Source organism: Prionailurus viverrinus, chromosome D4, assembly GCF_022837055.1.
Source record: "Prionailurus viverrinus isolate Anna chromosome D4, UM_Priviv_1.0, whole genome shotgun sequence".
Taxonomy (NCBI): Eukaryota; Metazoa; Chordata; class Mammalia; order Carnivora; family Felidae; genus Prionailurus; species Prionailurus viverrinus.
The window spans coordinates 74,530,704-74,556,344 of NC_062573.1; the positions used below are offsets into that span (position 1 = coordinate 74,530,704).

A 25,641-nucleotide genomic window follows, 5' to 3' on the forward strand; every position below is an offset into this window, starting at 1 on the left:
CCTCCTAACTTGTTAGTACAGTTTTCTACACTTTCTGCATTTGCCACAGAGTCCCACTCTACGTGCTGTGAGAATGTCCGTGTGTATCTATGTACGTGCATGATAGTTTCTCTCTCTCCCGTGAATTTCAAGCCACTTTGAGGCAGAAATCAAGTCTGGCAGCTTTTTTCCCATCCCTACTAACTACCACTGTAACAATAAAAATAAGAAAGATAATAGCAAACACTTGAATGGTGCTTACTGTAAGTCAGTCCCTGTCCTAAAAGCATTGTGTGTATTTTAATGCATTTAATCATCATAAACCCCATGAGGTCACTATTGTTGCACTGTTGGCTTCTGAAACTAGATAAAATATTAAGTAACTTGCCTGAGGTAACACAGTTGAGAAGTGGTAAAGCTGGGGCTGGAACCCAGGCAGTCTCATTCTGAGGCTCATCTATACTGATTGTTCTTGTCATAAACATATGGTATCATTGTGAACAGGTGTTGTTGGTAAAGCTAATTAGACCCAGGGATAATTTGCTCAGTCTGATTTGGTATGTGAGAGAATACATTAAATTTTAATTTTAGTGGATTATTTTGTTTACAAGAAAAATCAAATTATTATTACCTATGCATGCAACTTCGTAAATTGTTGAACTCAGTGAATAGGAAACTTTCTGGAATTAACTATAAGCAGAAGGGTTACTCATGAAAGAATTGAGACTATTAAAGCAATTCCTTCCAAAGAGTCAAAGCAGTTATTTAGTAAGTATCCCTGGATGTATTAGATGTTTAAAAACAAAACCAAAAAGTTCAACACATATGGTTATCTGGTCTCAGATGCTATCTGGCACTCCTGGTTTTATTGACAGGGAGACAGAATTGAGAACAGTACATTTCATGGTTCCTGCTTTACATCATCTTAAAATCACTGGTGATCTCCTCCTAGCTTGAAACAGTTGCTTGTCTGACCTTGTCTCCTTTACTCCCCTTTTCATTTACCCTCGGTCTCTACCTCTGGCTCTCCTCTGCACCCACCCATGTCCCCTCCAATCCATCCACGGCACCAGCTGTGACGTATACTGCCTCTTCCTTCTTCCAGCTGGGGATTTGTTGGCTCTATCTCGTCCTCTGCTAGCTCCCTTCAGTTCTAACAATGGATATCTGGGACCAATTGGACTCTTTGACAGTGCTGTTAGGGAAGGAAAAAAAACTGGTCAATTAAAACACAGCATAAATTTTTTCCTGAGCTCTTAACCCTATCCCGTTTAATATGAACTTCTGCAAACCATTTCAAATTGTTACAAGCAACAAGTAAGTTCAGTGAATGGGCTGTTGGGCAAATGGCTAGCTTTAAATAAAGTAGCCCTTCAGCCAGCTGATGAAATTGGGAATTACCTTTTTGGATGTTGGCCCTGAGGCTGTCCCGGTTCTTGCCTTCCTGCTTGTTGAGTTCATCCTTTGATGCCATGAGTTCTCCCAGCATGCTTTGCACTTCAGCGGGTTCTGGTCGGCATCTGTGACTTGAAGGAAAGAGTCCTGACTGGTACTTCTGAACCTTAGTCCAGCTAAGTCCTTGAGAGTTTCTTCTGGCAGTGGCAGAAAAGCAGAAAACTCAAGTAGAAAACAGCACTCCTGCTTTCAGGCTTATGTGTGGCCTGTGTACCCATGTTGCTCATAATAGAAGCCTGATATTATAGATACACACCAGTAGAGTTAGGGTTCAGGTCAGTGACTTGGTAACTTAGCTTAGTGATAGATTTTTGATTCTCTGATGAACAATGTTGACAGTTCTCTACTACTTAAAATCTCCTTGGTTTCCAGAATCTTGCTTTCCAAGATGTATGGTCTCTCTAGATGTTATCTCTGCCACCTTGATAAATCTCTCTTCAGACACTTAATCCCTTTAATAGTGTCTTTCTCTGGGATTGAGCCTTTGACCCTCTGCTTTCTTACATTTATAAATGTACTTATCCAGGTCCCTGACTTCAATGGATGCATCTATACTGATAATCCCCAAATTTAAATCTCTTCCTTTGGCCTCTCTACTGGTCTCCAGACACATGTACAGCTGTCTAATTGTTACCTCAGTTTGCTCATTTCACACACAATTCAAACTCGCCATCACCCTTCTCCAAGTTTTCCTCTCTGACATTGCCTGTCTGGTAAATGGTACCATTTTTACCCACCACACTGAGGCTTCTCGGTTAACCTTGTTCTATCCATTCAGCCACCAAATCTTATTCCCATTCCTAAGTCAATCTCAACCAATGTGTCTCACCCTTGCCCCTGCTCTGGTACAGATCTGCATCTCTTGTCGCTCATATCCTTCTCAATCTGTCTTTAAAGACGCTGCTCTGATCATGTCGCTTCTCTGGGTAAAGTTTCTCATTAGATAGATGACCATTTCCTTTTCAACAAGGAGTCATCTAATTAGCGTGAACATAAGGCCATTGTAACCTGGCCCCTGTTGAGCTTTTTAACATTTATTCTTTGACTTTACTGCCTGTATACATTTTTTTCAGAAGTAGCAAAAATGACATTTCCTAAATGTGCCGGGTGTATTAATTCTTTGTGTCTGTTTGTAGGACCTATGTGAAGTATCACCTTCCCAAGGAAACTTTCTCTGATACCCCCCACTCCCGCAACCTAACATATATACTCCTCCTTTGGCTACAGGAAGGCTATATGCACATCTCTACCTTAGTGCTTGTCAAACCCTTCTGGAATAGGTTTTTTTTTCCCCTGACTTTTACACTAAAGACCAAATTCTATTTACTTTATCTCCCCAAAACCTAGCCCAGTAAGTATTAAATGAATGATTAATATATAAATGAATGAAACATAATAAATGAGAAAATTAAGATACAGGCAAAACATTTGAGTTAAAACATTCAAATGATTCCTCTGAACAATTCCATTTATGTACTTGGATTCCTATTTTCAGACTCTTTTGCATATTTGGAGAGAAGTTGCATTCTGGCTAATTAAGTATTTCAGTTAATACTGTGGAAAGCTATTTGTGTTATATAAAGTATGCCTATTTTACTAAATAAGAATATAATAAAATACATAAGAATGGTAGTAGAAATGATTCAGTATACAGTGTTCTTCTGTCCTTTGTCCATTGTCATAACTGTCAGTTGTAATTGTATGCTAGATAAGAGAACAGTAGGTTACTAGAAAGTCAGAAGTATTATATTTTATTATGAACTAATCTTACTCTAATCCCCAAAGCAGCTATTTCCTTTTAATAAGGTGGTTTTAAAAGCTCTTCTGGCATCTGCATATACTCGGTAATATGAATATAGCAAGCCTTTAGGTATTTCACTCCTCTCTGTGTGATGTTTTAAATTACTAAACGTCTCCTTTTGAAATAATTTTCCTGGAGAAGTGGCGGGGTGGTTCAGTCGTTAAGCGTCCGACTTTGGATTTGTGCTCAGGTGGTGATCTGGTGGTTCATGAGTTTAAGCCCCACATCTGAGTCTCTGCTGACAGTTCAGAGCCTGGAGCCTCCTTCTCTCTCTGCCCCTCCCCCGTTCACGCACGCACGCTTTCTCTCTTTCTCTCTCTCTCTCAAAAATAAACATTTAAAAAAATGAAAAAGTTTTCGTGGAATGCTATATCTTCCTTAAAGTCTAAACCTTCCCTCCAACCCCGCAAAAACAAAACAAAACAAACAAACAAAAAACCCTACTTTTTCCCTAGAGTTTGATTCACCAGAGGCTCCCTTTTTCACCTCTTCCTTACTATGGTACTAGATACTAAGATTCTCGGTGGCTGTGTATGGAGTCTGCATTATTGAAGCTGTTCCTTTTTAGTTTGACCACTGTAGAGGATTTCCAACCTTCCAAAGTCCCTAATGTATTCTCTGCAAAGCCAAGGTTAAATTCAAGAATGTAATACAATAGAGAACAGAAATTAGACTGTTTCTTCCTCTCCTTGGGATTGTGGACTGCTTGACCACAAAGAGTCCTCTTTTAAAAAGAATTCACGTACTCATATACTCACAGATGTTAAAAACAGGTTCAGGGGGTCCTGTATCTCTAAAAGCATTTCATTGACGCTTTAGGGTCCATGGGGCTCAGGTAGGTTAGCTATGGATTCAGGTTTGGTTATTTCTGTAGTAAAGGATGTTGTGTTGTGTTGTGTTGTGTTGGGCAGGGTAGAAGTTGAGGCCAAAGCAGAGATAACCAGGAGGTGGAGAAGGGGTTGGATTTAGTGAAAGAAGTTGGAACTTCCTCCTAAGGAAACATTAAAACTAAATTGAAGCATATTTACAAAACTAAGACCAGTAAGTCAGAAAGTAAACTTGATAGGGAAGAGTGAAACATAATTTTACCTAAGTTTCAAGAGGAATATTGGCTTTCCAGAGTCACCTTATTGCTCAATAAATTGTCACCAAGTAGGAAACCTCATATTTCATCCGATCATCAGACGAAACTGATTTGCACTGAGTTGGGAGTAGTTAAGTACCATCATCTGCAAAGCATAATGCTTGCTTATGTCTAATATTTTGTCGAGTAATAATACACAACCACAAAGTTATGGCCAGTTCAATTTCATATGTAGAACCGAATTGTGTTAGTTTTTGTTAGTTGAATATAGCAAGGTCTTTTCTTTGGTTGGGAAAGCATGTTTCTATATTAGAGTAGACTGTTAATACCTATGTCACAACTTTAAGATTGCATGTAATCTAGCTCAAGGTCTGATACTATCATGAGATTGGAATAAGAAAAGTTTATTACCATTCTTGAATGGCAAGTTGTATTAACCTCATTTAACCCAGTCAAGTGTTCTGTAGCACCAAATGCAGAAATTTTTTGACAATCTGTCCTCATGGTTTTTGCATAATTTAATTATTTCACTTTCAACAATCTGTCTATGTGCTTTTCAGCTTGGATTGTCCTTTGCTAAACTACTTGATTCCTCTGATTCACAAAAGAATGATAAAAGCATATTTAAACCCAATTCCTTTTATTACTGACCATCTGCACTCAAATGTGAAGTGTCATTAAATGTTAGGCTATCACAAGTCTATAGTTTTTGCTTCCTATAGTACTTAATAACGATGGAGCAAAGCATCTTTAGACCAATAGACTGGCTGATTACTGAACTTGATCAGAGTTGTGACTTTCTGAAAAAAAATACACATTGATGACAAAGGAGAATGACTTTGCTTTGACTGGCAGTTTTTAATTGATATCATTGTATCTAACAAGATTACTTAGTGCCATTGGCTTAATTTCATTCTCATACTGTGAAAGAGGCAACAGTTGGATGAATGATGCATCTTCAGGTGATTGTAGGACAGACACTTGTAGAGATTAACATCTTTTGAAATTGATAGCTATAGCCTTTAAAACTTTCTGAAATAAAAAGTCGTGGTTTTAAAGATGTTTAGATAGCATTATAGACACATTCGTTGTAATTTGCATCTGATATATAGTTATGATACTTTGCAATTTGTTTAGGCAAAAATATTCTTTGCCATCAGAACAGTAACATTTGTTAGCTCAGCAAACCAAAATGTTCCCTTGACATTGTGTAGGTGTTATGTTTTTTGTTGATAATGTACTGCTTTTCATCTTCTATTAATGTTTGGAAAATAAACCTAGAGTCTAAGAAAGTCATTAAGTATTCAGCATGGATCATTGCAGTCAGGGAAGCCCCTGCTCATGCATGTGTGTGGGAAGGAAGAAGACATGGAACATTTAAATATTTAATCAAGTATGCTTTATGGAAATTAGACTGGACTTGGACATGGTTAGGCATGGTCTCATGGAAAGCTATCTATATCAATGGTTAGGATTTAAGTACTTTCAAGTGATTCCGTCTTGGAGAATGGTTGTCATGAAGATGCCCATTATTACATCAAGCTCTCATCATTTTTCTTTTGAAAGCAATTTGGAATGCATTCACAACTGACCTTGAGCATTTTTTCATGAAAATCTGCAAATCTTCAAGAGGGTAAAATTTTCCCTATCCCATATTAAAAATAAATGTACAAGTCTCTTAAGGATCCTGAAGAATGCTTATAGCAAGTTTTCCTAAGTGTGGTGATGAGTAATTTAGAAATAAAACTACATTTTTGTCTTACTCATGATTTGAAAGGCATTTAAGAGAATAATTACACAGTATTATATGGGTAGCAACCTAATCACAATTAGTTCTTTTTTAAAGCATTTAAATGTGAATCCTGAAAACCAGGAATTATATTTGGGTTTTTTTTTTAGTACATAAAAAGACTAGGTTGTTCACTTAATTATAATAATCATAGTTGTTACTTATCATTTACTATGTACTTGGTGCAGTGATAAGTGCTGTATATACATCAGCTAATGAAGAATGATGTAGACGCTGGTGGTATACTCCTAATTTGTACAGAGAAACAAAGACTTAAAGAATTCAATGACTTGCCCAAGTCTCAATAATTGATGAGAATATTCAAACCAGGAATGATCTGACTCCAGAACCCACATTCTCAACCAGCACACACACTAGGGTCTTTCTTAAACTCCCAATGTACCTGAACTAACAAAAGTCTACCTAGGGTTGACTTTAGAGTGAGGGACCCCAAAACACAGTCTGGTTGCTAGAATAAGGCAATTTTCAGATTGATTTAGAATGATGGCTTTCAGTTCTCATTGCATATTATAATCATCGAGGGAATTTTAAAATATACTGAGGTTCTGATCCAATTGATCTTGGGTGGGGCCTGGGCACTGATATTTTTTACTTGCTCTGTAATTGTTGTTAATGTGTAGCCATTTAGAGACGCATTTATTTAGAGCAACCTATGTCTTTCAGGATGCCAGAATTCGGTGGAAATACTTCAGGTTTGTTTCAAGTTTGATTTTTAATACATTTGAACTATTAAATAGGTAAAATAATATAAAATATACATTGATAAATGTATTAGGTATAAAGGTTTAATCTCAGACTGAATCAAGCTCACTCTAACCTCAGGGTCTTTGCAATTGGCTTACAATACTTAGAAGCTTTTCCTGGATGGTTTCCTCTCTTGATTAAGGTTTCTACTCTAATGTTCCTTCAGAGAGAGATGGCCTATGAATATCCTCCAAAATAACTCTGTCCAAATTGTTTATCACATTAAATTTTTTTTCTTTAAATGCTTGTAATTGTCTGAAATAATATTTTTACTTGTTTAGTGTTGGTATCCTTGAAAAAAATGTGAGCAGAGATCTTGTCTGTTTTATCTTAGCATGTGTATATCCCTAGCAGTGAGGAGTGGAGTTGGGAATGTAATAAGCACTCAATAAATGCCTCTTGAATGAATGAATGGACAGCAAACATTTAGGACAGATTTTTGGTCAGTGCATCTGTTTATAAACTAAACTTGCTGTCCTCACTTTGAACACACATTCTATGTATCATTTTCTACATAATTGGAAAGAGAATACAGCTGCTGCACAAATAGAGGTATTCTGTGTTCAGTTTAAAATGAAAGTTATTTGATAAAGCCTTTGCATGGTGACTCATTTGAGGATAATACTGTATCTGGAAAATATTAGTTAGGTTTTCAGTAAAATAACTCCTGTAGTGTGTAACAAGGCTAAGTTTTTAGACTATCCGGCAACATAAAAAAAATAATAGAAGATAATGCTTTTTGGATGGGTGTGTATCATTAGTAACAGTAGATAGAATTGTGTAGCTTATACCAGCTTGAAGGGAACTTGGGTTTTGAATTCTAGACCATATCATTATTTCCTTTGATGGCAGTGCTTTCCAACCTTGCCACAATATTCTTTGGACAAAGTAAAACTGGTTGGGAAAAATTCCTTTTGTAGGGATAAGAAGCCGAACAATATGGAGTAATGAAAATCTCTCCTAGAAGGGGGATTAGCTTTTGTCTGCTTATCCATAATGGCAGTTTCTAGAAAATGCCCAAGCCAAGTAAAGATTCCTAGAATAATATAAAGGAAAGCTCACCTCTTGAGTAAAATGGGCTTGGTGCTTATTGTGTGTAGGGGGAAGCATTCTTCAGTTAGATTATTTTAAAAGACGGTGCGGACAGTTGAGTTTCATTCCATGCAAATGTATTTTGACCTGTGATTAACTGAAGTTTGTTGGCTTGCAAAATGACCGTGGACTCAAGGCATCTTTAAGTATGAGGAAGCCTTACATATCCTTTAGCTCAATCACTTCATTTTATTTTATTTTATTTTATTTTATTTTATTTTATTTTATTTTATTTTATTTTTTAAATTTAAATCCAAGTTACTTAACATACAGTATAATAATGATTTCAGGAATAGAATCCACTGATTCATCGCTTACATATAATACCTAGTGCTCATTCCAACAAGTGCCCTCTTTAATGTCCATTGCCTGTTTAGCCCATCCATCCACCCAACACCCTGCCAGAAACCCTCAATTTGTTCTCTGTACTTAAGAGCCTCTTAAATCTGTCTGCCTCTGTTTTTATATTATTTTTGCTTCCCTTAGGTTCATCTGTTTTGTATATTCAACTCCACATATGAGTGAAAGCATATTGTATTTGTCTTTCTCAGTCTAATTTCTGTTAGCATATTACACTCTAGTTCCATCCACATTGTTGTAAATGGCAAGATTTCATTCTTTATGATTGCCCAGTAATACTCGATTGTATGTATACACAACATCTTCTTTATCCACTCATCCATCAATGGATATTTGGTCTCTTTCCATACTGAGGCTATTGTCGATAGTGCTGATATAAACATTGGGGTGCATGTGCCCCTTCGAATCAGCACACCTGTACCTTTGTATAAATACCTAATTCAATTACTTCATTTTAGACCAAAGAAACTGGGGTCCAGGAAGAATCTCAAACTCTGGCTTCCCTTGGTGATTGCAGTGTAGCATGTCCTCTGCCTTCTGAGCTAATGCACTGGATGGCTCACTCTGTGTCTTTTGGTGTTTATTCTAGGAGAATCGTTTTTGCATCGTACTTATAAATCCTGAAAATGATAAGTGTATATTATGAATGTGAAATATCCCTGGATAAGAAATCTAAAGCATATGCAGGTATTTGAAGTGACAATTTGAAACTTGTTTTTCTGCAAGTATACTTAAAATAGAATTACATTTCTTTGGAGAACTCCAGGATGATAAACTCTAAAGTTGTGTGCTGTTCAAGGTTTGAGCTTCGCCTCTGCCTCTCCATATAGGGTCTCTCTCACAGTTCAAATAGATTTACTCCTGATGTTTTAAAATCAGCCTTCTGTATAAACATGGCTATATACACCTCAAATTACAATACATTAAAGGAATTTGTAAGGAAACGCCCTAAATTAGATTGTGTGGCAAGCAAATGAGGTTGGTAAAGTACAAGACAAAAGGAAAGTGCTCTCTGCACTTGATGGATCACATTGGGAAGTCTAGAATTGCTCCTTAGGGGAGGTGTTGTAGTGAAAAAGTACGGAGTTCAAAATCTGGTCACCCAGGGTGCAAGTCTGTCATCCAGTGCTTCTAGTCAGAGCCCTATGGTAAGTGGCAGGACATCCCTGGTCCTCATTGGGCTCAGCTGCTACATTACTTTGAGTTACATGTATTCTAGAGTCAGCAGGGGTGTGTCCCAAGGCACCAAAGTTAAAGGAGTACAAACACTTAAAAAAATTAAAATCTTTAATGACACCATATAAAATGGTGTAACATTTACATATTGATAGCATATGTGCTGAGCTTGGCACCTAGTTAGCAAGAAAGAGTAATTAAAATAGGAAGCTGCTATGTGACAAGTGTGGTTACTCATACCTACAAGCATCCAGACACATTACCACGATGATCTAATGAATGATACAGCTTTCCCTGGGCTCAGTGTTGCCAGTGACTGCTCTGAGGATGCCAGCCTCAGGGTGTTACAGAGATTCCAGGAGACAGCACCGAAATGCTGCTAGGACCGTATAAATGATAGGCGTTGGTCATTATGACAATTGGGGCTGCTTCTCCATTCTCTGGATTTAACATCATACTGACTACTTGATTGGCCTGCTATCTCTCCTACCAGACTTTCTGCAGGATAGGCCATGGTTATTACTCCTGTCTACCAAGCCCCATGCCTGATATGGAATAGGTCCTTTCTAAACTGTTGAAATGAAAGTATGTCATCGTCCAATAGTTACCTAATTGAAGATCTTGTTATCATTTTGAAAGTTTGAATCTCTGTCCTAATAGGATAATGAGCTAATAAAGGAGAATTGAGTACTGATTCTATTGGCCAAAGGCTTGAACCTTCTTGGGCAGTAATGGGCCAGGCAGAGCCAGTGGTGATCAATCACTCCAGTATTAGGACAGACTGTGTATACATAATCTTTTGCTGGCTTTGCATTCTGTATTTCAGTTCATTTGAAAAATTCTGGGTTGAAATTCATAAAAAACAAACTCTCCCTTATTTATATTATTCTTATTGGACATTAATGATCCAGTTTAATGGAAAATAAAACTTATTTTTTGGTTAAAGCTGTATTTTCTTTTCCATTTAGAGATTTCCTTGAGGTTTAAATCTGTCAATAATGATGATTTACTCAAATACAATGATAAGTGTAAAGAAATTTCTCTGGTCGTTAAGTCCTTAGAAGCAAAGTGCAAAGCCATCAACATGCAGCACCTTTCTTGAGAATACACAACATAGATCCTCTAAAGTGCCTTCGTTTCTAGTGGTGGCCTTGACTTGAAAAATAAATCGTCAAGATAGTAATGCAGTAAATTTCAGAATCATTTCTCTTAGAGTTTATAACAGCAAGTTGAAGGTGATAAAATTCTTATCAACAAGGAGTTTACAGTTGTATATGTGATTAAGGACATGCACTTCTGGTTATTTATAACATGCATCAAGATTTTAAAAACGCTCATGATCATAAAATCAGCTATGACATATAAATTGATTGAAAAACAAGCCATAGTTCTAACACCTCTTCTGACGGGAAAGACCAATCTATCAGAGTGCGGTTTTTGTAATGTACATTTTTCACTTGTTGATGGCAGATATTGAAGTAAAAAACAGAGCCTTCACACGAGAGCTTGGCAAAGGTTTTTGCAGTAATGGAAACACGAAAGACTCCCTGTTAGCTACCTGTGTGTGTGTGTGTGTGTGTGTGTGTGTGTGTGTGTGTGTTTTAACTTGGAGCTCCTTTTTAAGGGCTACCAAATATCCTTTTATTTTGATTTATGTAATGTAGTTAACCATTCTCCTATGGATATAAATTTATGTTGTTCAGAACCTTTTGCCATTATAAATAATGATGCAAAGCATATCTGTGTGCATGCCATTGAGCTAATGGGTGAGTACTACGCAGAATAAATTCTTGGGTAAAACTGCTGGGGCCTAAGGTGTGGACATTTTTAAAATTTTTGACAAAAATGGCTAAATTGCCCTTGTTGGAAGATTTCTATATGTCCACTCCCACTGGAGTGTAGAAGATAATTCTTCACGTATGTATATCACACTTAGAGATCTTCACCAATCTGATAGAAGAAAAATGCTTTCTGTACACCTTTAATTTACACAGTTTTTTTTTTTTTAGTAAATATAAGAGCATTGAAGGTTATATCTATTTCATTTTCTAGGAACTCTGCCTGTCTTCTCTGTCCACTTTATCGTAGGTAGTTGGTCATCTTCTGATTTGTTGAAAATCTTTCCATATTGGAAAAAGATGCCTCTTTGATAGGATTTTGCAAATATTATTCTCCTGATTTACCATTTATATTAAGGCATATATATGATGGGCTTGATATGAAAAAAAATTTTTTTTACCTATTAATCTTTTCTCATTGCAAATATACAAATGCTTGTGCATGCACACACACTCTCTTAAATGTTTCTAGTGGTTTTATCCAGAGTTTTTGATACGAGCTAGATATCTACCCTTATTTTTTTCCTGGATGGCTTCTTCAATAGTCTCAATGCCATTCATTCTGCTGGTTCAACATGCCTCATATGCCATAACCTAAGGTCCCATGTGTGTTTGGATTTTTGTCTAAACTCCATTCATTGATCTATATTTTTGTGCAAGAGAACCACAATATTTGAATAGCAATAGACTTAAAATAAGACTAGTTTTCACTCTGTGTCCTTATCTTTATTAGAATTATTTTCTAAAATTTCCCTTTTGTGCACATTTATTTTTCCATACAAATTAAATAAACAACTTGGTGTAGATCTAAACAAATATGTTACAGTTGTATTTAAGGTGTATTACCTTAATACATGTGCTATTGATGAGTGGTTGTATTGGGAGACTATTTCATGGGATTTTGGCATGCATATTACACTGGCTCCATCTTAAATAGTTCAGAGGATTTTGTTTTCTTTTTCTCTGCTTTGGAACTGTTTGAATAGTATTGAGGGTATTAGCACTTTGAAATTTAGTACAGTACTGGAGCTATTTAATTTTTACAGGTTTTTTTTCACCTGGGAATTACCTAAGATTGTTGTTTTCTTCGAAGATATAAGGCAGTGGTTGGGGGGATAGGGTGAGGAGGAGAAATCACTCTCCTAGTGTTTCCTCAATTTCATTTTCACCAATTGTGATAATTATAGATTCTCTCAATCTAGGTCAGGGTTTTTTATAAAAGGCTTTATTTTTTGGAGCAGTTTTACATTTGCAACAAAATGGAGAGGAGGGTGTAGAGATTCCCCATATAATTCTCTGCCCTCACACATGATAGCCTCTCACTCATTATTGACATCACTCACCAGAATGGTACCTTCTTCTTCTTCTTCTTCTCCTTTTCCTTTATTATTATTATTATTATTATTATTATTATTATTATTATTTTATTATTTTAGACCAGAGAGGAACCTACATTGGCACATTATAATCACCCAAAGTTCATAGTTCACTTAGGGTTCACTCTTGGTATTGTACATTTATTGGGTTTGGACAACTGTATTAATACATATGTCCATCATTATAACATCAGAATATTTTCACTGCCCTGAATATCCTTTGTGCTCTGCCTCTTAGTGTCTCTAGCTCTAGCTCTAGCTCACTTTTTGCAAATTATATTTTTCTGGTTAACTATAGATTTCATGCAGAGTTTCACGTTTATTTTCAAATGGCTGAGAAAGATAGCAGTCTATTTCTTTTATCTCAAGTTCTTGAGATTATTTCCTTTCACCTTGCATATGTATGTGCCTCCCATTTTTTCTTGGTTGTGTTTGTTGCTTGCTTATTCTATTTTTTTAAGAAAGGGATCTCTTGTATTTTAAAATTCTTCAACAGCTCTGCATTCTAACTTTCTGCTTTTCATTTCTCTTTACCATTTCTTTTTGCATTGCTTCATTTCATTTTGTTGCTGTTTCTCAAATTTCTTGTGTAAGATTGGGTATTTATCATTCATTAATTTTATTTTTTATGATTACACAAAAAGTTAAGACTGTACATTTTCTCCTAAATCTGAGTTTAGTTATTAACATTTTTAACAGAACTTTTATTGTATGTATTTTCTAAGCATTCTCAAATTTTATATTTATTTCCTCTTTAACTTGTGTATCTGTACTGTTAAATTTTGCAGAGATTTACTGAATTTTTCTACGTGGCCTACCTACAAGTTAATTTTTTGTGGCTATTTCATCATTACTTCACAAGGAGTTATTGTCTTGTTTATAGTTGATAGAAATCTGTATCAATTACCTTGTTAATCTTGTTCTTTAGGTCTAAGGTGAGCCATGGTTATTTCCAGTGCATTTGCTCTTTTGTGAGCTGGAGAAAAAAAAATCCTCTATGTTGGGTATCATTCTATATATATCTCCTGTGTTTCCTATACTTTTTGCTTTATCAGTTGTAATTTTACACTATTTTATTCACAGATGTCACAACTGTTAAATCTTCAGTAGGTTAAACTCTGAATCATCATGGAATCATGGAATGCCTTGTTTTTGTTGAATGTTTTTGGCCCTGAATTGACCTGTCTCGTGTTAATTAATAACCCTTAAATTCCTTTTATTTGCATTTCCTGGAAAACCTTTGGTCCCCCTTCCCTAATCCCCTTGTTTTAAGTGAATCTCTTACATGTTTATGGGCTACATGTAGTTACTTTGCTTTCAAGTGACTACATTCTTTAAATGGATAAGGATATTCCTTTTATAATTATAAGACACATTTGGCCTAATTCTGTCAACATTTTTTGTGCTCTGTGTGCTCGTATTTATTTAGACAAAATATATTGGCTCTCTTCTGTATGTGGTGTTTAAGTCGGTAGATTTCTACTTCCTTTGCCTTGCCTTCCCTCCTGTCTTTGCCTTCACAATTTTGGGTGATTATATTTTTATTAATATCTTTGAATATACTTCTATTTCTGTTATTAGCTATATATGATATCTTTTGAATCCCCAGTTCTAAAAAGAGAGACTATCAGTATATAATCCACTACCATTTCCTTCTTATTTAAGTTTTGGTAGTTTTATTACTTCTCCGTTTTATGGTTCTATTACCATAATGACCACAGGTTTGATTTTTTTTTTCTTTATACTAAAATTGGATGGCTTCAAAAGCTACTGCCACTTGCTGCTGTTCATTTTTCTCTTCTTCAGCTCAAATTTATCCTCAGACTTAAATTTGAAACTCCTTAAGAAAGGATTCTTGGGACAATGTCCTCTGAGTTGTTGTATATCAAAAAATACTGTGGCCTTCATGCTTAAACAGTTGCTTAGCTGGGTATAAAATTCTTGGTTCATGCTTTTCCTAAGACCTTTTCAGACATCACTCTACCATGTGTTAGTTGTATAATCTGCTCTGGAGAATTCTGTGAACAGTAGACAGAAGGACAAGAGAGGAGATTTTTAAATATCATAAAAATCTAAATAAAGCCCCCAAAATAAAGCCTTTCAAAACAACATCCAGTACACTTCAGTTGTACATGAAAGTATAGTTGCAGTGTTACCACATAATAATGATACCTGTTATAATGTGTCAGGGTGTTAAGAAAAATGTAAGTTGCTCTCAACATTAATTATAATAATGCAGGTAAATGTATAATTTGTTTTGGAAACATTCTTCTAGTAGTTAAAGAGATGATCTAATATTTTCAACATTATCTGGTAATTTTAGCTGGTTAAAAAATTTTGTTCTGTGAAGTTTATCTCCTAAGGACCCAAGAAGAATGTGGTACTTAGGCCTACAACAGGTTTTCTAAAGTGGGAGAACAAATATGTCATAATCACTTGAGAGGATTTTTCAACTGTAGACAGTTCTGTTCTTCAAGGTCCTATCCCCATTTGAGAATCAATAGTTAGGTCCCAAATGAAACCTGGTAGTGAGAGGAAGGAGGGGACATTGTTGACCAGGTTTTTCCAAGTCTGGCTTCTTGATGAGGTGACTCTTGGCCTGGAGAGATTTTTATAAAGGTACAGAGGAAAGAGAGAATATTCTGGATCCCTAGAAAATGAAATGTTGGTCAGAAAGTACCACGTAAGGAGTGCCCCTTGTAAGGCCTCTGCTTACAGTGTTGTTGCTGCTTCTGCAGGTCTGATATGAGTTGTGAACCTACCTTTGTCCAGAGGCAGCATTTTGTGTCTTTGAGAACTTGAATCAGCAAAGGTTGGCAGCAAGTAAACTTATTTGTTTCAATCTGTTACGTGATTAGCATGATTAGCTCACTTGAAATAGGCTGAATTCCAAAATGTTATCTTAACCTGATTTCCATTCAGAGTAGAGATCGGTTTAAAAAAATCCCTGAGTACACAATCCACGTCTCTTGAGGATTTCTGTCAAGTGTGGGCCTAGGACTTTAGAGAAGCTCTGAGAAAGAGTTCTCTTATGAGGAAGAGCAATTGCATTTGGTTTCCATTAACCTTTTCCCAGCCAGTACAAACTTTATTGCCCTGGGTGTGGGGGGTGTTATTGGGGGGAGTGTTTCCTGATAGGTGTGTGTATTTCATTTTACAGTTAAAGAGAAATAGTTATCTGTACTCTGGCAAGTTACAGTTGAGATACTTCGTGTATGAAATTTCTGTTCTAAAGGTTCCAAGTTGTGTTGGTAATGCGCAGCAATTTGAAAACAGGGTCAAATTTACTCATGCCTTTGAATACACTCTGAAACCTCACAGTAATGTCTATGCTTTTCTCTTTTCTAGAGAAAGCTAGAAGTATGTTACATATTTTTATTCTTTATTCAACAAACACTTGTTGAATATCATGAATTGGGGAACCCAAGCTATATAACAGCACCCATACATTGTGAGAATCCATGGGAGGAGTGGTCTACAGACTAAATCCATGGGAACTTTGGGAAGTACACAGAAGCCACATAGGAGCTCTGGTGTATTTGGCATTTCCTTGCCTTAGGGCTTCTTGGGCATCCAACTTCCTTTTCCCAAATTCTGTGGCCTCCTTGTGCACATCATTAATAGGTCAGGCCCCACATCATGGCTTTCTGTTTACCTCTTTACCCTCTCACCAGTTCTTACCTAATACAAGAGAAAGTTTTCTTTCTAGATGCAGTTGGTGACATGTTTATAAACCTGGTGTTTGTAGATGGATTAGTAGTCAGATTTACCTCTGAGCCTTACTAACTATGTGACATTAGGCTTTTAATCAGATCTATAAAACAAGAATGATGTGAACAGTCCTTATGAAGAGTAGACGAGGTGTTGTGGGTAAAGGACTTAAAAATGTGCCTGGCACATAGTAATCGTCAATAATTGTGTGTATATGGCATATAGCCCTCTCAGAATTACTGTTTACAATAAATTTGTCAACTCTTGAAAGGCAGGAAGCAAGTTCATTCCATTTTTCTGTTGAAGGATTGGGGGCAGTGCTTAGGATGAGACCATAATATAACAAATGTTTGTTCAATGAGGGAGTATTAATAAATTATGCAAGGCTACCAGCTGCTGAGATCTTCAGGAGAAAGCATGTTCTTTCAAGGTCCCAAGGATATGGGTGTTGTCTCATTTCCTACAACCATCATGGCCATGTAGGGCACATATAGGTCAAGGGCTGAGCTTGAGAGACCTGGAGTTGGGTGTTTATTGTATCATTGTGTAGAATTAGAGGAGAAAAAAATTCAAGTATGTATTAATAGGAAAATGGATAGACAAATGATGATACATGGACCTCAGTGCAGCTATTTCCTAGCATTTAAAACAGATAGGTCACTGTACACTGCCAGTTGACAAAGCACTAGAGCATTCTGATAAGCAACTAGAGGCAGATGCAAAAAACATAAAACCATAAATGATTCAATTATTTAGAACCATATGCAAAATAACTGTGTCTATTTCCTTGATCCACACGTACACTCACAGATCTATTATTTTTATACCTACACCTTCAGAAGAGACCATCTCCCATTCCTTCGTATGTCTGTTCATTTACTCCCTCCCCATCTTCTCTTTGTAAACTGAGCAAAAAGTAGTTCTGAGGAGACGAACTAAATTGATAAAAATGGATACTTTGGGGGATTGGATTGGAAAGGGGAAACTTAATTTATCTGCGGCATCATAATACTTTGCCAAGAGAATCCTTAAAGGAATTTCTTGCTTGAAACCTCTGTTTAATATTACATAAGAAGCCCACAGAGCTGTTTCCTTGTTGAAAATGCCGTATCCTGTCTCTGTGGGTTGCAGGTGACAGAAAGTCTATTCAACCTAGCATGAGCAAAAAAGGAACATTGGCTCGCAGGCTGGCAAGTCCAAGTCAGCGATACTGATTTTGAATAGGCCAGATCCAGGGGCTCAAGAGATGTTGTCAAGTTTATGTCTCTGGGTTCTGCTTGTCTCTGCTTCATTCTCAGATGGAATTTCTCTTATGGTAAATACATATAAGGGAATATTATCAGGCATAAAAAAAAGAAGGAAATCCTGCAATATGTGACCACATGGGTAAACCTTGAAGACATCATGCTAAGTGAGGTAAATCAATGCAGAAAGAAAAATACTGTATAATTCTATCTATATGAGGTACCTAAAATTGTCAAACTCCTAGAATCAGAGAGTAGAAATGGTGGTTGCCAGGGGCTGGAGGATGGGAGAAATAGGGAGAAGGTGGCCAAAGGGTATAAACTTTCACAGCTATGAGATAAATATTGGATGACCTTGATTGTGGTAGTAATGTATCATGGATAACGGTTATCATGACTGTTAGCATATGTCCAAACTCATCAAATTGTACACATTAAATACATGCAGTTCTTTGTATGTCGGCTATACCTAAACGAGCTTTTGTTTTAATAGAAAAAGGAGATGAATAAGTTCTGGGGATCTAGTGTACAACGTGTTGACCATATTTAATGTTTTCTTGTGCACTTGGAAGTTGCGAAGAAAGTAGATCTTTTTTTTTCAGTATAGTTGACAAGAAAGTGAATCTTAATGTTTTCACCACACACGTAGATACAAAAACTATTCTGTGAGGTGAAAGATGTGATAACTAACCTCACACAATGTTATATGTCAATTATATCTTGGTAAAACTGCAAAGAAATTAAGGAACATCTGAATACACATGAAGAAGATAAAAGATGGTTTGGTCATCCTTTCTTCCAGTCCCCCAAATACACAAAGATAAGAAGGGTTTGTTGATTTTGTCTGCAAGTGGAGAATTGATCTAAATAGCAGAACTATGCTTAAAAGAGTACATATCCACCTAACTTAGAATTGAGTACATCAGATTGGCCTCCATATGTCTTCATAAAGAACCATGTTTTTAGGCAGACTTTTTCTTGTTCAGAATTTTTTGCTAGACTTGATGCACTAAGAATATAATCTAGCATTGGGGGAGGAATTAAAATGTTTAATTTTATAGTTTGGGATCCCCTTAATTCTCATCTCTTATTCTAATTAGTTTATGAGATTTTCCTTTTTTAAAAGATAATTTTAGATACTATTGGAAAACTTTAATCTGAAATTTAAATTCCATATTTTAAGACCTGTTTCTTTGAGTGCTTTTTTTCTGTAGATCACTTATGATAAGAATACTAACAGCAGTATACTTTTCTTTGTCATTGCACAAAAGAGAAAATCAGGATTGTATATGAGAAAATAGACTTGGGAATGCCTGTTTTGTCCATTCTTTATATTACCTATATTTTCTTTCCTAGAAATTCACATTTTTCCTGCAGGGCACCTCCAGAATTCATAACTGTTGACTGGGGCTTTCAACATGCTCTGAGTAAACACAGTCTAATGGCATGGTATTTGCTGCTTTCTCACTGACCAAATATTCCAGAATCCATTCTTAAAGTCCCATTTCTAAAGGAACTGACACTTCTTACTGGAAAAAGAAGAGTAGCAGAAGCTCTTGCCTGGATGCCCACATTCACTCTTCTATTGCGATTTTCCTCTGGCATGTATTAGCTCCCGCTAAGTTACTCTATCAGACTTCCAAATGGGGTTCCATCTGGTATGGAAGGTAGCATGTACATTTTCTTTTATTTTCATAGCCTTTTGACTTCACAATAGTCAGAAGGGTATGTGACCCTTGCCTCTTGCTCTTCACAGTAATTAGGATAATAGCCTTTTTAATTTCTATAAGAATAATAAAACGTGTCATAATCTGTGATTCGCTGTGAAGTTTTTGTTGGACTCTTTGCTAGTGGAAATTTATGGAAACAAATGATTTTATCTTATTACAACATTTTAAACAATTTACATATTTCTGGTGACATAGCTATTAGAAACTCAAAGATAAAAACCCGAGTTGTCATGGATACGTACATGCAGAAGCTTACTTCATCAATTTATTACAAAACTATTTTTAGTATGTAATGTAGTTTAACCAAAAATACCGATGTTGTAATTGAGGTTCATTTTCTTTTTCTCTAAGTTTGGTTTATTAAGCATATTGTTCCTTACTTGTTTTCATTATTTTTTCTCTAAAGACATTTCAGTGCCAAAGGGCATAGTTTAAACTGTGTGTCAAAAGGACTGATCAGCAGTCTGTGTTGACTTCCGATACTTTTCCTTTCTCTTGCTGATGTGTCACGTAGAGTTTATATATACCCCTTAAAATAATGCTTATTATAATGCATTAGACCAATGCACTAGGGGGTTCATAGCAATCTAATTGGCCCAGAGGGGAAAAAAGCGAAACTTTAGCTCCCCCTAAGAGAAGTCCCCAAATCTCACTGTGCTCTCCCTGTTTCAAGGGTACTATAACAATTACTAAGAAGGGGCTAGAGGCAAAAAATGAACTGAATTGACTGAAACCCAAGAAGGAAGGAGAAAGAGAATGAATTTATGGATGGAGTAGGTGGAACCAAATACAGGTCATAGTGCCCATGAGCAGAGAGTTGGATGAAAGGATTTGGGAAGGGTTGTTTTGCTCTGTTCTGTGTTTGTTTTTGTTTTTGTTTTTGTTTAATAGGCCAAGATTGGCTCAGACTGAAATTAAGTAATCAGATGAGTCTTTTTAAAGTAATTTGCTTGTATAAAATATACTGCTGCTATGTATGCAGAAAAAAGCCTGGGTAATAATAAGTTGAAAAAGCATGAACCTTAAGACATTTAGAACTCTCTTAATCATTTTTTGTACTTTTTTCTTTCCCATAGGGGTGGCCATAAAGTAAGGGATATTTTTGTTGAAACATGGAGCAAACATGCATTTGAGAACTGACCAAAATGAAAAGAAATGAAGTTACTTAGAATATATCATTCTTTTTTTTTTTTTTTAAATGCAGCTCTATTAACTAATGTAGTAGCTAATGGGACAAAGTTCTAACAGTGGAAAAATACACAATTGCTTTGAAGACTGTGTACTATTTATATAAAGTAACAGAATCTGACAGTGCATGAAAAATGCATCTTCACATAGGCAGAAGGGTCAACTTCTATATAAATTGTTAGACAAGCTTCTTTGTAGAAGTTAGCAGTGAAAAATAAATCTGGGTATGTTACCTGTGTTAAAGTAAACTGCTCAAAATACCTTGGTTGGTGGTTTTTGATAATCTGAATTTATACATTAGATCTGATCTCAGGTCACATTATATTATGTAGTTACAGATTATAATTATGTATTTAATAATTATAGATGTTTATGTATATATATTCATATGTATGTTTATACATATATGTAAACTTCTTGGCCCACTAAGCCTTTGGTGTTCTAAATTTGATAGCAACATTAAAATGTCAGCATAAGCTACTCAAATATTTAGATGTTGAAGTAGTTTAAGAATCGCAGACAGGGAGGGGTGCCTGGGTGGCTCAGTTAAGTATCCGACTTTGGCTTAGGTCATGATCTCATGGTTCATGAGTTCGAGCCCCATATCAGGCTCTGTGCTGACAGCTCAAAGCCTTGAGTCTGCTTCAGGTTCTGTGTGTATGTGTCTGTCTGTCTCTCTGTCTGTCTTCCCCTCCCCTGCTCATGCTGTGTCTCTCTCTCAAAAATAAAAAATAAATAATTGCAGACAGGGATGCCTATTGGGCACAAACAGCTGTAGTAACTTCTGTATGCTGTTTCCTTGGAGAAACAAAGTAGGAGATGGCTTGGTGAAGGGTAAATTTCTACTGAAGAACCATAGGCTTATACAGCAGCATCAGTCAAATACATGGAGGAGGACTGTGAGGTAGAAATAGAACTTGGAGTTTAATGGAAGGATAGATATACGATGTGACCATTCCTGTAATGAAAGGGTGTGGTATGGGGTGCCCGGGTGGCTCACATGGTTGGGCATCCAAGTCTTGATTTCAGCTCAGGTCATGATCCCAGGGTCGTAGGGTTGAGTTCTGTGTTGGGCTCTGCACTGAGCATGGAGCCTGCTTGGGGTTCATTCATATTCTCTCTCCCTTTCTCCCTCTACCTCTCTACCCGACTTGCACTTGCTCTCTTTAAAATAAAACATGTGGCCCAACACAGGTCGGGAGTCAGGGAGACTATTCACAAGTGATGTGACATTTGAGCAAGTCCAGAGGATGGGCTTGTTGGTAGATATTGGGAGAGGGGCAGTGCCCCTCCTATATCATTTTGGTGCACCTGAGTGCACCCTGGCCCAACTTAAAATTCTTCCCATCTGTATCTCTTTGCTTGAGAACATCCTCTAGCAGCTGGAGCCCTGTGTGGCAGGATGCAAGTGCTGTGGGTGGCACCTTCCCTTTCCAGTAGCCCTCAACTAATGACTGACAGGAGTTGGTGTACAAATCCTGTGGTTCCTTCAGCCTTCAAATGGGATAACTCTGGGGAGCAAGTTCTACACTGTATCCCAAAGCATCTGGTGATGGAAGCTCTGGGTGCCCATTGTGGTAGTTCAGTCACATCCTCATTGTCCTTGCCTCATCAGCCTTAATTCCTGCATTCCTTTTGTGCTTCCTGGGGTAACTACCAAACAAACCGCTTGCACTCAAATTCTTGTTGCGGGATTTGTTTGGGGAAGGAACCCCACCTCAGATGTATCAGAACAATTGGCCACCACTTTCAAAGGCATTTTGGAGATAGGCCCTGTCAGGAAATTACCTAGCTCAAGTCCCTGTCTTGAGAAATAGGAAACAGGAGGTCCAGAGAGACTGCTAGCTACTCCAGGGTCACAAACAGAAGAGGGCCTATTCTATCTTCTGGACTCAAAAGTTAGTGTTCTTGAGTGTTATCAACATATCAAAAATTTTAGTACAACAGAAGTAAAGATTAAGCTACGAACACTTCAGTTGAGACAAACCCTTTGTTCTCAGTGCTGAAGACATTGCAATATTGTATAGTGGTGTTTTTGATGACATCCTTCATAGACGAGGAGCTTGGTAATATTATAGGCCAAGTGAATAGAATTTCAGAAACAATCAAAACACAGCAAGTTTAGTACAAGGCATTACAAGTGCTATTGTGGAAGGAGCTTCATTTCATGGGAAATCAAAAGGCCATTGCCAAAGTAATTGGGATTTTGCAAGACAGCAACTATCCAAATTACAAACATGAGTGGAAGTGGTATGTTAAAAATGTTGTCACCCTATGAAATGTAATAAATTTATTGTAACTGGTAGTAACACCATTCATTCCATTGTTCATAGGCCTCGGAGATATACTTCAAACATTGTCATGTTTGGCTACAGATCCAGACAATCAGATGTGCATGTAACCTCATTAACTCAGAATATTCTAGGTGTGTGTTTGAAAAGCCCCTGTAACTTAATACATAATGCATGGAGAAAAGCATAACTTGTAACTAAAAGATGAATTAAGGAAGATTTACTTTGAAATTGCCAGTAAAAAAAGTAGAATCAAAAGTCAAAGGACAGTGTTCTAGCGATCCTCAAGATCAAAAACTAAATGTTCACCACTTAGAATCATTTTGAATATTAACTCCATCTTCTATATGAATTTCAGTACTTTTTTGTATTTATATTAAGTGCTGAAAATGTAAGTTGTACAAGAATATCAGAAGCTCAATCAAGTAGATGCTACTTAGATCTCTGAAGCTAAGTGCATTGATAATTTTAATTGTAATACTTTAATATCGTAAGAACATGCCAACAGTCGAGCCATCTGCATTTTTTGCGGAAATTGTATTTTCGCACGTAAAGTTAAACACATCACGTTCAATGTACTTGATTTTGGTTCTTGCAAACATAAAGAGGTAAAACTGGGATGTGCATAATCTTCATATTTTAACATGCATGAAAACATGACGAGTGAATTGGACCTCAAGGGTTTATCTACCTACTTCTGAGGATAGAGACGAATTAAATTTGAATATGATATAGTCCACCTCAAGCGCCCACCTTCTGAACTGCTCAGATAACCCCAGAGTCTGTTGCTTTATTACTCTGCTAAAATTATGGCTTGTTTGTTTATACTGTGCTTTTCACTGTGATGTATTTATGCAACATGTTAATGTATAGTATTTTCCTCTGTAAGCACATGAATGATGCAACTGTTAGGCTCTAGTCCTGTTTATCTTTATCTTTGATACTTCTATCTCAAGTCCTGGCACATAGAAACTCAGCAAAGTTTAGATGGATGGATGGATGGATGGAATGTTAATTTAGAGCAACTGTTGAGGAAAGTTATAGGCCTATTGGTTTTAAAGATACCATGACCTTAAAATAGTTCCAGACATTATTCTAGGATGGGACAAAGGACCAAACCTGGGGAGATGGCAGGATGTATCAAGGGAAGTGGGGGAAGAGAAGGGGTTAAAGTGGAACAAATTAGAATAGAGAAGCAAAGTAAAGTAAACTCTACCTTCAAATACCACACTGTTTCCTTCATAAACAAAAGGCCATGTAGAGAAGATACTTACAACACTAGAGAGTAAGGGCTTCGGTTGCAATTATGTCTGTCACTTCCTGGCTTTGTGGCTTGGAGGAAGCTAAGTTTTTCTGTCCTTCCTCCTCTTCATCCGTGATTTGCTCCACAGGGCTGTTGATACTATAGCATAAAGCTGCCAATAACTGAAAACCTAGTAAATAATAAAGGCATCTAATTACCTTGTGTAACTAGCAATTTTGGAGGTAACAGATTGTAGGTTGGCTCACCAGCTCAGGGTATGAGGCCGCTGGGCTACCACATCTGTCTGTCACTCATGGTGTCAAGATGATTGCTGCAGCACCAGGCATCTCCTCCTCAAATGACAGCATCACAATGGTGGGGAACAAGTGGAGGGGACAGTGAGTGGCTTGACAAGGTAGCTACCAGACAACTTGGTACCTTTTTCATTTTTCGGAAAGAGAAGTCTTTCCCCCAATCCCCACATTATTTCTTTCCCCTTTTTAACCAGAATTGATGGTAAGGGAGGCTTAGAAAACAAGCACCTGATTCTTAGCCTTTCTAGCAGAAGGGCAAGTAAGAAAGAGGTGGTGAATGGCAGCTGGGGCACCAGCCCAGAGTATATGTCACTGTTGTCACAAAGATTTACTGCTTCACACCACGGCTCACACAGACTTGAGATTATTATCAAATATTTAATATTTGATAAGTATTGCCGTTGTTACTGTGATTACCTTGAACTGCACTCAGGACAAATATTCCAATAGAAGTTAAGGTTTTCTGTGGTAAAATAGGTGACTTCTGACTGCTTACATTTTTTAAAAAATAAATTATTTACAAACTATAAGCTATTATTACCCTTTAAGTATTATCTCCATTTTCGCCTTTTCTTTCTCATACCCTTACTCTTTTTGTGCAGATTCCCAGCCAAGAGAAGTAGTTTATACCTATTTTCAGGACTGAAATGTAAACAGTGGAGTGGAGGTTTATTCTAATTATTTTTAACATATCCTCAGGAATTAAAGTTGAATTTTATCCCAGAGCTTCGCAACTTAAAAAATTTTCATGGTAGAAAACCTCTTGAGATCATACCTTGCCACATGGCCATTTCTATGTGGCCTATTCAGCTAACGGGAAAATTGTAATATGCTGGTGCCATCAATTTAATCTTGGAGGCCATCACTCACTTCAGTTACAACATGACTTGTGGTGAGAGCAGACAGCATTTGGGGAAGATAAAATAGCATGTATTCAGGGAATCAAGTAAGAATACCAAAGAGGCAAACAAAATGCAAATCTGCGAAGGAGATAAGGATGTAAGTAATAAAATCTGCAGGAGACCCCTTTGAACGTACTAATGACAAGACTTTATGTTATACAAGTTATATGCCAGTATAATGTATAACTACATTATACAAGTGCTGTATGCCAAGTTAGGAGCCTTGAGGAGGAGTATTTTTCTGGTTTGTAAATGGGAAAACAAGTAAACACATTTTAAAATCAATTTTTATATTGGAGCAGG

The 25,641-nt window shown here is 36.8% G+C and overlaps 1 protein-coding gene and 1 long non-coding RNA gene across 6 annotated transcripts in view; one reads left to right on the forward strand and one right to left on the reverse strand.

The window, feature by feature from the left end:
• TRPM3 (transient receptor potential cation channel subfamily M member 3) overlaps nucleotides 1–25,641 on the forward strand; it is an 812,479-nt gene that overhangs the window by 279,444 nt on the left and 507,394 nt on the right. The window lies entirely within an intron of this gene.
• LOC125150711 (uncharacterized) lies at nucleotides 926–24,449 on the reverse strand. Its single transcript, XR_007146445.1, has 4 exons — nucleotides 24,389–24,449; nucleotides 24,154–24,312; nucleotides 1,381–1,505; nucleotides 926–1,174 (listed from the first exon to the last, which is right to left on the reverse strand). It is a non-coding gene; the product is annotated as an uncharacterized LOC125150711 (long non-coding RNA).